Source organism: Chiloscyllium plagiosum, chromosome 2 (genome assembly GCF_004010195.1).
Source record: "Chiloscyllium plagiosum isolate BGI_BamShark_2017 chromosome 2, ASM401019v2, whole genome shotgun sequence".
Lineage (NCBI taxonomy): Eukaryota > Metazoa > Chordata > Chondrichthyes > Orectolobiformes > Hemiscylliidae > Chiloscyllium > Chiloscyllium plagiosum.
In genome coordinates, this window is record NC_057711.1 from 143,056,462 (window position 1) to 143,073,172 (window position 16,711).

Genomic DNA, 16,711 nt, shown 5'->3' on the forward strand with positions numbered 1-16,711 from the left:
GAGAACGCTGGTAAGTGGAGCTGAAATGCGCATCATCCATGATTGAATGGCGGAGTGGACTCGATGGGCCGAATGGCCTTACTTCCACTCCTATGTCTTATGGTCTTATGGTCTTATGCTTGAAGAGGACATCATCGAACCAAGCCAGATCGAGTGGACTTTGCTGATTGTCTTAGTTCCCAAACCAGATGGAACTCAGCAATTCTGCATGGATTATCAGAAGCTCAAAATTCGACTCATATCTAATTCCTAGATTGGAGGATTGTATCGAGAAAGTTGGACAAGCCAGTTACATCACCAAGTTGGACTTAATACATGGTTTCTGGCAGGTACCTTTATCAGAGGTGGCGAATGAAAACTCTGCGTTTGTAACCCCAAATGGGCTATCTCAGTTTAAAGTGATGTCCTTTGGAATGAAGAACACACCCGTCACATTCCAAAGACTCAGCAACAGAGTTGTGACTGGGTTAACAAACTGTGCAGTCTATTTGGATGATGTAGTGATCTTTACTAAGTCCTGGAAAGATCAAATGGTACAGTTGGCAGAGCTCATTGAACAACTACGAGAAGCGAAACTCGTGACAAACTTAAATAAAACTGAATTCATGAAAGCAGAGGTGACGTTCTTGGGACATAACATGGGTCATAGAAGGTTGACCCCACGGAACACAAAGACGGAGGCCATTGAGGAATTTCCACAACCAACCTTGAAGAAAGAGGTGCTTCAATTCTTAGACTCAGCCAATTTTATCAGAAGTTTAGATCAGAGTGGTGCTGGAAAAGCACAGCAGGTTAGGCAGCAGAGGAGCAGGAAAATCAACGTTTCGGGCAAAAGCCCTTAAATTTTATCGGAAGTTTGATCCAAACTTCAGCGGTGTAGTGGCACTGTTAACCAATTTGCTGAAGAAGAACACAAAGTTTCGGTGGACAGAACCATGCCAGGAGGCATTCGACCATTGGAAAGCCATGTTAACCACCAAACCAGTTTTAGCTACATCAAACTTTTCAAAACTTTTTAAAGTCGCCATCGATGTTAGTGACATAGGGGTTGGAGCTGTACTCCTGCAGGAAGATGAGGATGGGATTGAGCTGCCAGTTGGTTATTTTTCAAAGAAGATCAACATCTACCAGAGGAAATACTCCACAATGGAAAAGGAAACTATTGATTTGGTATTGGCCTGACAACATATTAATGTGTATGTCACGATCAATGTATTGGAGATGATTGAGTACATGGATCGCAATTGGCTTACATTCTTAGAACACTTTAAAGACTAGAAACTGAGACTATTTCATTGGAGTCTTATGTTACAGACTTTTAATTTAAAAATTGTACATGTTGCGGGTTCTAAGAATGTAATTGCAGATGCATTATCACTGATTTAACTGATAAAGTTTAGATGAGATTTGTATTTTTACTGTTTTATATATATATATTTATTTGGGAAGAAGTTAAGGTGAACTTAGATTAAAGTTATCTGTATGTGAGAGTAATGTTTTCAATGAAAAATAAAGCCATCTTTTCATTATGATGGTTCATTTTTTTCTTAAGTGGGGAGGTGTTATGAAGGTGTAGAAATGTACTGTACCTTTAAGAGAGTGAAGGAGTTGATAGGTACACCGAGTGCTGGAGAATTTACAATGTCATGTTTGGTTCAGAACAGCTAGCACTGGCTGAGTTGCTATGAGACAAAAACAAATTTGAATTCGACCAATCAATTTAAATTATACCTCAAAAAATACAAAATTCCAATCAAGTTTGAATTTAGTATATTGACAATCTTAAAGGCAATGACACGCTTTGGGGGTATAAGATTGTGGAAATTTGAACAGTTGAGAGGAGAACTGCCAAGCCACCAGCATGTAAAGACTTCCCGAAAAAATAACTCTCTTTAATGTACCTCTATCTTTCAGTAACCTGTGAAGCAAAATCCCCAAGAAGAAGAAAAGAAGAAAGGAATACAGAGAAGAACTGAAAGCTGACTGGTTTTGAGATAAGAACTTTTGTAAATCTTAATTGGGATTTTTATTGGACCAGTATTGTAGAGAGGAAAGTAAAAGATACGTTAGAGGAAGGAGTTGTCAGTTAATTGTTTTCGGTTATATTTTAAGAAATAAAGTTGTTGATTTTTACTTTAAATAGTTCTTGGCCTCTCGAATTTTCACAGATTTTTTAATGGGATAAATAATTTCTGTATTGCTGGTTTAAATTAAGCAGTGGGGTTTACCCCGTGTCAAAACATTTGCTTATTGTTAACACAATCTCCAATGTTCTTAAATAGGCTTCCCATAATTCTTATTCAACATAAGTTTTGCTAGTCTGACTGTTAAATGGTTCTAATTAACAAGGAGGAGTTTGATGTAGACAGCCTTTATTTGGACATATTATGAACCATCTTCAGGATGGGTGGGACTTGAACCTGGACTTTGTGCCCAGAGGTAGGAACTCTACCACAGCATCAGAAGTTCCCCAAAGTTCCTCATTATATGTGCTCAAGGTATATTATCAATCAATGCTTTTCACCTCAGTATCTCTGACTTTAATGATAGATTGAATATACCATTAACAGAGATCCTCTCTAGACTTGAACACCTAACTAGGTAAAAGTTTCCATGTAGTATGATAGTGTGCAACATTGTCAAGTATATTGTAAGTTGAACTGTATGTTAAATGCTCAAGTTAAGGAGCAATGAATTGTTTTGGTTTCTTGGCTATCATTCTTCAAAAACTCAGCCATTTGTAGAATCTGACTGTGCAATTTGGGTGCTATTTTTCCTTAAAAATCAATTGTGACTGCAGTTCAAACATAATTAATTGTTTGTGAGAATCTAGGTGATGTGAAAAGCACTATAAGTTTTTTCGAATAAAAACTCTTGTTTTTTTTGCTAACTCTGGAGTTTATATAAGTTATTGCCAATACATCGAATGATTTACCCATTGCCTCCTCCTGACATTTTTAGTGATGACATGTTTTGAAATATTTTTAAATATGTAGACACTGTTGTTGATATTTTAGAATCTTTAAGTTGTTCTTTTGCACTCAGTTCACATTATTCTTGCAGCTAATACTCATCCACCTGCTACTCGCTGACTTCATGCATAAGCAACTTAATTAAAAGATGACAAAACATGGAAAATGTATACTATATTTAGTTATAAAACAGTCTTGTTCAACCTAACAACTGTTTACGATTGGATTGATAGTTCATAACAGTATGGAGTAAGCAAGTGAAGTTCTTGTGCATCTGAAGTGTTCCATTATCAACATCATTATTCACTGCATTTCATGAGATTTTCTAAATACATTTTAACAATCAATTGCCAAATTCTTGAGGAATGGAGCACATAATTTAAGAACGTTTCTCATTGTTATTCATGGGACCTTTGACTGCTTCTATTCCCCATGTTAAATATGATTGTTTATAAAATTACTTTAGCAGTTGCAAAATCTTTTTGCATAGCCTAAGAATGTGTAAATAGTTATGTAAATGCCATTTACTTCCTTGCATGGGACAGCTGGAATCTGAGAGTGGGCTACAATAGGTTGAGGGCTGAGGCAAGAAACACCCAATTCTATGTTAGTGGTTGTTGGCCACTTACAGATATGAAATGTACTGCCAAAGAATGTGATGGAGACAGATATAATCAGGGCTTTCAAAGGGGGATTGGATCTATCTGAAAAGGAAGAAAAGTAAGGAGAGGATGTGAGTGAAATCTGTTGAGTTGCTCTTATCAGGAGCTTGCACAGTCATAATGGACTATTGAATCTCTTTCTATGCTATACCGTTCTATGGTACTTTGAGGTATAATGTAAAATGTGTGATTTATCCATATTAAAAGGTTTTGGTCTGTGGAAAGGAGGAAGTTTAATAATTAACTTGTCAGCCTTTATGGAGCCATGAATTTTAAAACCAGTATATGTAAAAGAGATATTTCTGAAGTGGCAATGGGAATTTGCTTGCATTGTAATAGTATTACAATCAATGAGAATAAACCTCGAAAAGCTTGTTTTTGATTTAGAAGATGTGGACTGGTTGGGCCAAAGGGCCTGATTCCACACTGTAGGGGACCTAATCTAATCTAATCTAATCAGGAGATTTTATTTGCTTAAGAGAATAAAAGATGGATTGGAAAACTTTTGGTTTCAGCTTGCAGAATGCCTAACTAAGGTTAGATGTAGGAACACTCTCTCCTAGAGAAAGGAATAAGTTCAGAACAGTTCGGAAATAGGTTACCTCAAAGTAAGCGTTATAGTCAAGTGTTCAGTTAGAAACCTGGCTAAGTTATTTGAAGCTAAGAAAGTATGACTAATCAGGTAAAAGACAATCAAATTCCCAAGAATAGGAGATGTAAGAAACAGTTAAGTCAAACCTATACTTCCTGACAGAGAAGGGGACTCCCTCTCTAGTATTTGAACATTATAAAGTAACAGTATTGGGAATAGACAGGATTGTATTTTGCCATGTGCTGTAAAATCTTTCAAATTGTGATACATGTAAATAGCTTGGTTTGTTCTATTTTGTCTTCATTTATTTTGCATAGTAAACTTTGTTTTTTTTGCTGAAGATAAATTTGCAGCATTGTGTGCTTATATTTCAATGTAAGGCCTCCATGTCATTTATTTTAAAAAAATATGATAAATTAAATTGGATTTCAGTCTCCTGTCGAGAACTACCATCAACTGGGATCATGACAGAGGTTGCAGTTGGCTTGGGGAGGCCCAATACTACAGAAGATGTCATTGTTAGTATTGAAGGAGCAGCGCTCTGAAAGCTCGTGCTTCCCAATAAACCTGTTGGACTATAACCTGGTGTGTGATTTTTAACATTGTTGGTATTGGTTCTCATGTCAGACAACAATAACTTAAAATTTAATTTCTTTCTAAGCCTGTGACTGTTGAAGCCTTTCGCTGTAGCTCTAAGTGATTCTATAATTCCATGAGAAGTTGTAAATGTCCTGCTTTCTCATCATAAACAAAAAAATCAGTTTATGTAGTATTGGAGAAAACTTGGGAGTTTAATATTTCAACTATCTGTAACTTTTCACTATTCTGAAAACTATATTTATAACCAAATCAGCAGATCAGATTTATCTCTATTTGTGAAGTTACATGGATAAGTAGAAGAGTTTTATTTGTTCTTTCCAAAATGATTGTAAGTGAATTGAAATTTCTTTTATTATTTTCTGGTGTATTTGCATGTGTGCTGTAAGATCAGAACCTCCCCCACTGGACCTTGGGATAAAAAGAAAAGAAAATATAAACTCTTGGATAAAGTGCTGCAACCAAACCTCAGCACAAATACACAGGGATTAATTTCAGAGAGCACCTGTGAAGACAGATTCAATGTGGTCTAATTGCTCTCAGGACATTGGTGAAGGGAAATGACATCATTGGCCATTGCCTGATATAATCAGATTAATTGCCCAATAGGGGTCAGGTCACTGTTATTCTGATGAGTCTCCATTGAGGATTAAAATCGGTAATTCAAACCTTTGTCCATCTAAGGAATTGTTGCTGTGCCATCGCCAAGCAGGAGGAGAACCACTGTGAATTGATCATGGTGTGTGGACTGTTGTTTTTCATGGGAAAAACACCTTAACTGGCTGAACCTTACATACTTTATAGAATCCCTACAGTATGGAAGGAGATTTGGCTTTTAGACATCCTGGGTCAACAGGAAAATGTTCGATAATGCTGGATATGAATCACTAAAGAAACTGAAGCAATATGGCTGCAGCTGAAAGAAAGGTCAGGGCTGGTCAGTCTGGCTCAGGCTTACAGTTAACACCAGGTTGATCAATCAAGTTAGGGATTGTCAGTGTATCAACCAAATCATAATGACCATGGGGTTCTGCTGTCACAAGGAGGACTCATGGATGTACAGTTCTCAATGGAAGGACCAACCACATAGTATTTGCAAATTATCAGCTAAATCTGAGGGGGTTGAGAGGTTAAGGTGACCTAAAAGTGTAACAATAAAAACCAGGGGTTTGGGCAGCACAGTGGCTCAGCAGTCATCACTGCTGACTTACAGCGCAAGTGACCCGGGTTTAATTCCACCCTTAGGCAACTGTCTGTGTGGGCTATCTCTGGGTGCTCCAGTTTCCTCCCAAGTCCAACAGTGTGCACGTTTAGTGGATTAGCATGGGACATACAGGGCTGCAAGGATGGGGGGGGGTGGATCTGGCTGGAATGATCTTCAGAGGGCCAGTGTTGGTTGAATGGGTCAAATAGCCTGCTTCCACATAGGAACTCTATGAAGTATGTAAGGTTTTGGCAGAAATGCAAGTTTTGCTTTTGGGTTTGCAAAAAGATTTCTCTTCTAACCCATCAAGGAGCCAAGGTTAAATTGTGGAGCTATTTAAATTGGACAAATCAATGAAAGTGTTGTGTGATTTCAATAAGTTTAGACATTCAGTATCAGGACATTAAGAGGTTTATTTTAATAAACAAACCTGTGGTTGAGCCAAATGCTGTATCTGTGTGATTTAGTTCTATATAAATCCTAAAGTCCAAGACCTATTGTAAGAGGAGGTTCTGGAAAAACTTGCAGCCCTGATAAGATAGGAGCAGACTGTGGAGAAGTTTAACCTGTAGTCTGCAGAAGTTTGGCTGTTGGTGGGGACAGTAGGGGGAAGTGGTTATAGTTGGTAAAATTGTTTGTATTGGGGAATGTTCTCCAACTTAGCAACTTCTGATTTTAACTGGAGCTAGTTATCTTGCTTGTAGACAGATCCCCCAGGGAATTGGGTTTCCAATTAACATATGATAATTGCTTAATTCAAGTAAAATTTTAACTGACTTTAATACTTAATGGCACATATAATAGCTTCCTGAAAGCAAAATGACAGTACAGTGGGGTTGATTCAAACTTGTGTAAAAGTACTAAAAATAAAGGGTGGCACGGTGGCTCAGTGGGTAGCACTGCTGTCTCACAGCGCCAGGCACCCAAGTTTGATTCCCACCTTGGGTGACTGTGTGGAGTTTGCACATTCTCCCATGTCTGCATGGGTTTCCTCTGGGTGCTCTGGTTTCCTCTCACAATCCAAAGATGTGCAGGTCAGGTGAATTGGCCATGCTAAATTGCCTATAGGGTTAGGTACATTAGGCAGGGGTAAATGTAAGTGGGTCTGGGTGGGTTACTCTTCAGAGGGTCGGTGTGGACTTGTGGGCCGAAGGGCCTGTTCCCACATTGTAGGGAATCTAATCTAATCTAAGTACTCAGGCCTTGGGGCTCTTTCTGGGGTAGGTGGGACCTCTACAAACAGGATGGTCTTCATCTGAAGTAGAGGGGTGCCAATATCCTGGGGGGGAGCTCGCTAATGCGCTTCGGGTGGGATTAAATTAATTCAGCAGGGGAATGGGAACCAAAATTGTGCTTCAAGTATATGGGAGGTTGAGAGTATTCATAGAGTCATAGAGTCTATGTACAGCATGGAAACAGACCCTTCGGTCCAACCCATCCATGCCGACCAGACATCCCAACCCAATCTAGTCCCACCTGCCAGCACTCGGCCTTTATCCCTCCAAACCCTTCCTATTCATGTACCCTTCCAAATGCCTCTTAAATGTTGCAATTGTACCAGCCTCCACCACTTCCTCTGGCAGCTCATTCCATACAGATACCACCCTCTTTGTGAAAAAGTTGCCCCTTAGGTCTCTTTTATATCTTTCCCCTCTCACCCTAAACCTATGTCCTCTAGTTCTGGACTCCCCGACCCCAGGGAAAAGACTTTGCCTATTTACCCTATCCATGCCCCTCGTAATTTTGTGAACCTCTATAAGGTCACCCCTCAGACTCCAACGCTCCAGGGAAAACAGCCACAGCCTGTTCAGCCTCTCTCTATAGCTCAGATCCTCCAACCCTGGCAACATCTTTTCTGAACCCTTTCAAGTTTCACAACATCTTTCTGATAGGAAGGAGACCAGAATTGCACGTAATATTCCAACAGTGGCCTAACTAATGTCCTGTACAGCCGCAACATGAGAAGTCAGAATTAAGATTTCAAGATCACAAGAAGGCACTGGCAAGCAAGGAGTTGGTTTGAAGTGTGTCTGCTTCAGGAGCATCTGGAATAATGTGGGTGAACTTGCAGCATGGGTTGGTACCTTGAGTTTCGATGCCATGGTCATTTCAGAGACATAGGTAGAGCAGGGACAGGAATGGTTATTGCAGGTTCTGGGATTTAGATGGTTCAGTAAGAACAGAGAAAATAGCAAAAGAGGGGGTGGTGTGGCACTGTTAGTCAAAGACAGTATTACAATTTCAGAAAGGATGTTTGAGGACTCATCTACTCAGGTAGTATGGGCCGAAGTTAGAAACAGGAAAGGAGAGGTTACCTTGTTGGGAGTTTTCTATAGGCCTCCAAATAGTTCCAGAGATGTAGAGGATTGGATAGCAAAGATGATCCTCAATACAAGCAAGTGTGACAGGGTAGTTGTTATGGGGGACTTTAACTTTCCAAATATTGACTGGAAATACGATAGTTCATATACTTTAGATGGGTTAGTTTTTGTTCAATGTGTGCAGGAGGGTTTCCTGACACAGTATGTAGGCAGGCCAACAAGGGGAGAGGCCACATTAGATTTGATACTGGATAATGAACCTGGCCAAATATTAGATTTGGAGGTAGGTGAGCACTTTGATGATAGTGACCACAACTCAGTTATGTTTACTTTAATGATAGAAAGGAATAGGTATATACTGCAGGGCCAAAGTTATAGCTGGGGGAAAGGCAATGATGATGCAATTAGGCAAGATTTAGGATCCATAGGATGGGGAAGAAACTTGCAGGTGATGGGCGCAATTGAAATGTGGAGCTTATTCAAGGACCAGCTACTGCAGGTCCTTGATAATTATGTACCGGTCAGGTAGGGAGCAAGTTGTTGAGTGCAGGAGGCAAGGTTTACTAAGGAAGTTGAATCTCTCGTCAAGAGGAAGAAGAAGGCTTATGTTAGGATGTGACGTGAAGGCTCAGTTAGGGCGCTTGAGAGTTACAGGTTTACCAGGAAAGACCTAAAGAGAGAGCAAAGAAAAGTCAGTAGAGGACTTAAGAAATCGTTGGTGGATAGGATCAAGGTAAACCCTAAGGCTTTCTGTAGATATATCAAGAATAAAAGAATGACTAAAGTATTCAAAGTTTGTGAGAAGATTTGTAGCTCGGGTGCTCGTTGCTCCATCAACAAACACAAAGACCTGGACCCAATATACCGGCCACTACAGCGGACAGCTGAAACTGACAACCGGAAGTGGCAGGGACAGACCACTATAAATGCCGGAGGAAACACCACAGAAGCGCTTCACAGGAGGCTCCCAAGTACTGAGGATGTCACCTAGCCAGGGGACGAAACGTTTGCAACAAAAACTTCCAGCTCGGCGAACAGAACCACAGCAATGACTAAAGTAAGATCAGGATCAATCAAGTATAGCAGTGGGAAGTTGTGGGTGGAGTCAGAGGAGATGGGGAAGTGCTAAATGAATACTTTTCATCAGTATTCACACTAGAAAAAGACAATGTGGTCGAGGAGAATACTGAGATATAGGCTACTAGACGAGATGGGATTGATGTACATAAGGAGGAGGTGTTAGCATTTCTGGAAAGTGTAAAAATAGATGTCTCCTGGACTGGATGGGATTTATCCTAGGATTCTCTGGGAAGCCAGGGAGGAGCTTGTTGGGCCTTTGGCTTTGAACTTTATGTCGTCATTGTCTACAATAGTGCCAGAGGATGGAGGATAGCATCAAGAAGGGGAATAGAGACAACCCTGGAAATTAAAGACCTGTGAGTCTTACTTTGGTTGTGGGTAAATGTTGGAAAGGGTTATAAGAGGTAAGATTTATAATCATCTAGCAAGGAATGAGTTGATTAGGGATAGTCAACACGGTTTTACGAAGGGTAGGTCGTGCCTCACAAACCTTATTGAATTCTTTGAGATGGTGACCAAACAAGTGGTTGATGTGGTATGTATGGATGTCAGTAAGGCATTCGATAAGGTTCCCCACAGTAGGCTATTGCAAAAAATATGTAGGCATGGGATTGAGGGTGATTTAGTGGTTTGGATCATAAATTGGCGAGCTGAAAGAAGACAGAGGGTGGTGGTTGATGGGAAATATTCATCCTGGAGTTCAGTTACTAGTGGGTACTGCAAGGATCTGTTTTGGGTCCACTGTTGTTTGTCATTTTTATAAATAACCTGAATGAGGGCATAGAAGGCTGGGTTAGTAAATTTGTGGATGACACTAAGGTCGGTAGAGTTGTGGATAGTGGCGAAGAATGCTGTAGGTTACAGAGAGACATAGATAAGCTGCAGAACTGGGCTGAGTGGTGGCAAACAGAGTTAAATGCGGAAAAGTGAGAGGTGATTCACTTTGGAAGGAGTAACAGGAATGCAGGCTATTGGTAAGATTCGTGGTAGTGTAGATGAACAGAGAGATCTCGGTGCCCAGGTGCATAGATCCTTGAAAGTTGCCACCCAGGTTGATAGGGTTGTTAAGAAGGCATACGGTGTGTTAGCTTTTATTGGTAGAGGGACTGAGTTTGAGAACCATGAGATCATGCTGCTGCTGTACAAAACTCTGGGGCAGCCACATTTGGAATATTGCGTACAGTTCTGGTCACTGCATTATAGGAAGGATGTGGAAGCTTTGGAAAGGGTTCAGAGGAGATTTACTAGGATGTTGGCTGGTAAGAAGGAAGGTCTTACATGGAAAGGCCAAGGGACTTGAGGCTGTTATTGTTAGAGAGAAGAAGGTGACTTAATTAAGACATATAAGGTAATCAGAGGGTTAGATAGGTTGGGACAGTGAGTGCCTTATTCCTCGGATGACGATGGCTTTAAATTGAGGGGTGATAGATATAGGACAGATGTCAGAGGTAGTTTCTTTACTCAGATAGTGATAGGGGCATGGATCACATTGCCTGCAACAGTAGTAGACTTGCCAACTTTAAGGGCATTTAAATGGTCATTGGATCGGCATATGGATGAGAATGGATTAGCATAGATTAGATGGGCTTCAGATTGGTTTCACAGGTTGGTGCAACATTGAGTGCTAAAGGGCCTGTACTGTGCTGTAATGTTCTACGTTATAGGTTCTATGTTCTGCTTACAGCTGCTTTCTTACATGCAAGTCGAAAGCGTTTTTCACAGTAATTTAGCTGAGAGTTTATATTTTGAAGATTTTCTCAGACATGTCAGGAAAGTGACAAAGTGCTTTCCTTAGATTTTCTTGAAAGCTATGTGATGTAAGATGGAATTGGAGGCTATATGTACACATGCTTCTCAGCATTTGTTTGCAGAGATAATATTGCAAGCAAGCACCTCCTAATTTAACCACGTTAAAAATCACACAACACCAGGTTATAGTGCAACAGGTTTATTTGGAAGCACTAGCTTTCGGAGCGCTGCTCCTTCATACCTTCCAAAAATTAGTACTTTCAAAGAAACCTGCTGGACTATAACCTGGTGTTGTGTAATTTTTAACTTTGTCCACCCCAGTCCAACACCGGCACCTCCACATCATAATGCAACCATCACAGTTTCAGTCTGTTCCGAGAACCCTCCTACCAACATCGTCATGGACAAATGCATTTGCAACAAGTTGATTGATGAGGATGAGGCAAACAGAATTTTCTCTCCAATGATTTCTCACGACATGGTGCAGACCCTGTCTGACAGAAATGTCAGGCAGGATTCACCCAGTTCAGTCAGCAGTGGAACAATTTCACTGCTCTTGGTGATAGGCTTGAAATCTACTCCCCAAAATTCATTTTGTGCCCTTGCTAACTTCAGAGTTTCTTCCAGGTGCTGTTCAACACGGATGAATTGCTGATTCATCAACCGATAGAAAGCAGTAGGTGGTAATCAGTCACATGTGGCCTGAAGGCATGAGATGTCCAAGAGTTTGAAGCTAGGGACAAACAGGGTTTCTGAATTGTCTACCACTGTGTAGCTGCTGCTGACAAGCCTATTTTCCTGAAAACAGAATATGCCCAGGCTCTATGATGGAGGATACTGGATATTGGCTGTAAGGAATGGTTCAATGATTATGACTATATCAGGCTATTTTGTAACTAATCTGTCCAATAGATCTCCAATTTTTGATGCTAATATCCAGGCATTAAGAGAGAGGAGTGGATAGAAACTAGGCAGTGTGCTGTTTTGCCAGTTCTGATGCCTTGGTCGATCTTGTAGACCATTTTGTTTTATTCTCATTCAACTTGCTTGCGGCTGTATTCCAGGCCATTTCAGAAGATATTTAAGCATCAATCACATTGCTATGTGGCTGGAGTTACACATAACCCCAGTTAAATTTGAAAGATATCCTTCTTGGTACATAAAGGGAATTTGAACTCATGTCTTTGGAGTCTGGGTGACTGGGTCACCAGCCTAGTAACATTACCACTATATTACTATTCTCCCCTAGACCTAATTAATTTGGAGGTGCCAGTGTTGGACTGGGGCGTACAAGTTAAAAAGCACAAAACACCAGGTTATAGTCCAACAGGTTTATTTGGAAGCACTAGCTTTCAGAGTGCTACTCACTCCACAACCACCTGATGAAGGAGCAGTGCTCAGAAAGCTAGTGCTTCCAAATAAACCTGTTGGACTATAACCTGGTGTTGTGTGATTTTTAACCCCATAGACCTAAATTTTAATATATATCAATTTAATTGATCTCATACTTAGTTAAAACCTGCCTTAAGGTCAGAGACAGCTACTCCCTTCTCAACACTGGAATTTCTTGTACTTGAATCAGGTTATGGGGTATGGAGCCGTATGACCCTGGCAGCACACAAACATGTGAATAAAAACCAAAAGAACTGCCGATGCTGTCAATCAGAAACAAAAACAGAAGTTGCTGGAAAAGCTCAGCAGGGCTGGCAGCATCTGTGAAGAGAAATCAAAAGGTAACCTGTTCTGAGGAAGGGTCACTGGACCCAAAATGTTAACACAAACATTAGTGAGTGGGTTATTGAAAGGTTAGAGGAATGTGAAGCGATCTTATTGAAACATATACAATGCGTAGGGGTCTCTACAGAGCAAAGGTTGTATCCCTTGTGGGAAACAAGATTAGAGTGGTGTTGGAAAAGCACAGCAGGTCAGTCAGCATCCAAGGAGCAGGAAAATTGACATTTTGGGCAAAAACCCTTCATTTTGATTCCCGATGAAGGGCTTTTGCCCGAAACGTTGATTTTCCTGCTCCTCGGATGCTGCCTGACCTGCTGTGCTTTTCCAGCACCACTCTGATCTCCCAGCATCTGCAGTACCCACTTTCACCTCCCTTGTGGGAGAGTCGAGGACCTGAAAGTATAATCTCAGTGTAGGTCATCTTCCATTTAAAACAGAGATGAGGAAGAATTTCTTCTCTCAGGGGGATGCGAATCTGTGGAATTCTTTACCACAGCAAACTGTCAAAGTTGGGTAACGAAAAATATTCAAGTTTGAATCAGTAGAAGAATCAAAGGTGATGGGGAAAAGGCAGGAGAATGGAATTAAAGATTATCAGATCAGCCACGATTTTATTGAATGGTGGAGCAAAGTCGATGGACCAAATTGCCGACTGCTCTTATGTCTCATCATCTAACGCTCTAAATTAATAGATTCTGAGGAAAATCTCATTAAAAGATAAGGACCAGCTCATGGAAATGCTCAAATATAAAGACCAAAGAATGCTCGAGTCTATCTGTCACTCAGAATCAAGATTATTCTCTATTAAGATGAAACATATGCTTAAAGCTGAGACAGATGTGTGAGGTTAATGAGATTGCTGACACTGAATACAGAAATTAATTCCAAAGTGAGTTTCCAAAATTGTTCCATAGACTGAAGATTTAAAGTTTAGATATCACATCACTCTCAGAAAAGTTAAAACAACCTGGTTATTCATAACAAAGACACCTCCTCACTCTTAGGCAAAGTTAAAGTTGAAGGGGAAATGATGCATGACAATAATATTGAGATATGGCTACAGTCCAAAGTGAAATGGTTCTCAAGGAGCTGTGTGGATTTAACTCAGTCAAGCAAACAGTAAAAATCAAGACCTACCCAATGTTTAATGGATGTAAAGCTACCAAAACCAGTCAAGAACACTCTCCCAGATTTTATTGACCTACCCCTTATATATTGAGTTACCCTCCTCTAGGTATTGTAATCACTACTTCTAAAACACGGCAGTGACCCCCAATACTTGGCCTTTAGTGGTTAGATTCTGAGGATTGACTGTGGTCCAGCCCCTTGAACAAATATCCGCAGAGCTGTGAATGAGAAAAGACCAGACGTCTGATTTAACCCTGTACAGCTCCCCACTTTACCATGATTCCCCAGACTGGTTGTACTGGACACATGGGGCAGACTGTGGCCCACTTTCCGCATTGGAGAGGTGCATAACCCCCGAACTGTGACTGCTTAACAATCCGCCCAATTGTGCTGAAGCCTCTGGACTGATATTAGAGGCTGCCCCTGATTTTCAGTGTTTGGACTCTTGCCTGAAGCATGTCTCATTAGACTTGATGAATTACTACTTCCCGCAGTCCTTGAGACATGGCTGTTTTCTTGAAGCACATGCAATATGTCCACCTTGTACAGTGCTGGCACATGATGCAGGTGTGTGGTTGACATAACACCCTGCTGTACATTAACATGTTCACTGCCTAGACCGTTAACTAACAGATTAGTATGACAGGGCGGCGCAACATCGAGGGCCGAAGGTCCTGTACTGTGCTGTAGTATTCTATGTTCTATGCTCATTTAAAAGCTGCTAATGTTAATGTTTTATTTCATTATTAATTCTTGATATGCAGTCTTCACTGGCAGCATTTGTAATTATTGTCTATCCCAAGGTGATATTAATGAATGGCTTGTCAGGCCACTTCAGAATGTAGATAAGTGTCAATTAGTTTGGAATGATTGACAAACAAACAGAACTAAATAAGTACAGCAGATTTCCTTCTCTAAAGGATATTTCTGAAACTGTTGGGTTCACTTCATGAGGCAGCACATCAAAGACCCCTCCAATACTCATCTAGATCCGGGTGAACAGAATTCTTCACTTAATCTTATGATAATGCCAGTTTGTGTGTCCAATTGTATTAATGGAGAACTGCTCCACTTCTTGGGAATGTGAATATGAACATATGAGTCATGAATAGGAGATGGCCATTCAGTTCCCTTGCACCTGCTCTGCCATTCAGTATGATCATGCTGACCCCTGATAAACTTTTAACTGCTTGCTTAACAAAAACCTACCTAAACCTACCTCTCCCTTAAAAAATCCAAGGACTATGCCTCCACTACCTTTTCAGGAAGAGAGTTCCAAAGACTCATGACCGTCTGAGAGAAAGCATTTCATCTAATCTCTGTTTTAAATGGGTGAACCCTGATTTTTTAAAAGGTAGCCTCTAATCCTAGATTCGCCGAAAAGGGAATGTGACGGAAGTTCCAAAATCTTGTAACAATCTTTCATTTAGGAGTGTGGGTGCAAGTGACAAGGCTGTCTAAGACAACAGGGGAAGGAAATTAGACATTCAGAAATCTTCGACCTCAATGCTGCAACATGAGAAATACTGCTCTATATTTGAATGACTGCCCGGAAAGTTCTTCTTCCTCACCTCATGTTCCAGAGACACTGTTAGAATCATAGAATCCCTATGGAAACAGGCCCTTCGGCCCAATAAGTTGACACCAACCCTCCGAAGAATAACACACCCAGACCTATTCCCCTACATTTACTCCTGACTAATGCACTTAACCTTCACATCCCCGAACACTATGGGACAAGTTAGCATAGGTAATTCACCTAAACTGCACATCTTTGAATTGTGGAAGGAAGCTGAAGCACCCACGCAGACGCGGGGAGAATGTACAAACTCCACACAGACAGTCGGTTGGAAACGAACTCAGGTCCCTGGTGCTGTGAGGCAGCATTGCTAACTACTGGGCCACCAAGTTGCCCCATCAAGAACATCGATAACTTGCATTTTAAAATAAATTAATCAGTGGGATGTGGGCTCCCTGGCTGGGCCAGTATTTACTGTCCATCCCTACTTGCCCTTGAAAATGTGGTGGTGAGCTGCCATGTTGTTTATTTGTTGTAGGTTGATGCAGTCAGGGAGGGAATCCCAGGATCTTGGCTCGGTGACATGGAAGGAGCAATGATACATTTCCAAGTCAGAATAGTGAGTGACTTATATTAGATATTAGATTACTTACGGTATGGAAACAGGCCCTTCGGCCCAACAAGTCCACACCAACCCTCCGAAGAGCAACCTACCCAGACCCATTCCCCTACATTTACCTCTTCACCTAACACTACGGGCAATTTAACATGGCCAATTCACCTAACCTGCACATTTTTGAACTGTGGGAGGAAACCGGAGCACCCGGAGGAAACCCACGCAGACATGGGGAGAACGTGCGGACTCCACACAGATGGGCAACATAGAACATAGAACAGTACAGCACAGAACAGGCCCTTCGGCCCATAATGTTGTGCCGAACATTTGTCCTAGCTTAAGCACCTATCCATGTACCTATCCAATTGCCGCTTAAAGGTCACCAATGATTCTGACTCTGCCACTCCCAAAGGCAGCGCATTCCATGCCCCCTCCACTCTCTGGGTAAAGAACCTACCCCTGACATCCCCCCTATACCTTCCACCCTTCACCTTAAATTTATGTCCCCTTGTAACACTCTGTTGTACCCGGGGAAAA